Here is a 1,162-nt window from a genome sequence, read left to right on the forward strand (position 1 = left end):
TATATATATATATATATATATATACATATATACACATACACACACATACATACGTACTACTCCTTGTGCTGCTGAACTGAACTTGTTTCTAATGGCCTTTACACGAGAAGGTCACAAACCACGCCCGTGCGTGCTACTAGCTACCCGGGTAGGGATCGAGAAAAGAATGCAACTTGCAAAATTTTTCTGTTTGTATGAAAATCAACAGGAAGAAATAGATTAAAAGAATATACAGGCGCGGGGCCGCAAGTGTATGAACTTTTCATTGTTGGGTTACTACAGATACACACTGAAAAGTACTGGCCTTAACACGTGATACACACACACGTACGTGTATATACTTACCGTTAAACCCTCACGTTATAATTAAACTTCTTGAAAGAACAGTAGGACAAATATTCAAGAATTTTAATGCCCCACATCTGAAACCTTGTCTAACATAAAATCAGAACAGCGAAACTAAACTACAAAAGTATCTCTTCTGTGTGCATTAAACATCCGCCAGAAAGATTTATCGTACCGAAAATTAAGATTTTGATGTTAGGCCTATAATAACATTCTCCTCAGATAACGTACGTTTGACAAACGCTGGTAATATAATTATCCTAGCACATTCTAACAGAATTTCACTGCTTTATATTAAAGGTAAATTAGTTAATAAGTGGAATTACTAGGATACAACATAATTTGAAAATATGCTTACTCAATATAAAATATGTACCGACACGTGAACTACAGCAGCTCTTATTATCTACTAAAGTATTGCTATTATTTTGTAGATGATTCAGGCAGAGTATTAAAGATGATCAAACAAGTGGAATGAGCAGTAAATAACACTTGTAGAAAAAAGTCTTTGACGACTGATCTTCAAAAGCAGCTCAGTAGGTAGAAAGGGCAGCAGTAATATCCATGTAACTACTTCGCAGAGTGTGGATGGATCTTCACCAAAATTGGCATGGAGGTTCATTGGGTCCATGCGGGGGTACGTACAAATTTTCAGTTTTGTGTTTTATTTTTATGGGCGTTTTTGCGGTTTTTACCACTACTTAGCCTCCTGTTGATGGTTTTCACCACATTTGGCACGAAGGTTTGTTGAGTCCATGTGGAGATACATGCAAATTTCCGGCTTAACATTTTTTTTTTGCAGTTTTTATGGGTGTTT

This window comes from Limulus polyphemus, unplaced genomic scaffold (genome assembly GCF_000517525.1).
Source record: "Limulus polyphemus unplaced genomic scaffold, Limulus_polyphemus-2.1.2 Scaffold1463, whole genome shotgun sequence".
Classification (NCBI taxonomy): Eukaryota; Metazoa; Arthropoda; class Merostomata; order Xiphosura; family Limulidae; genus Limulus; species Limulus polyphemus.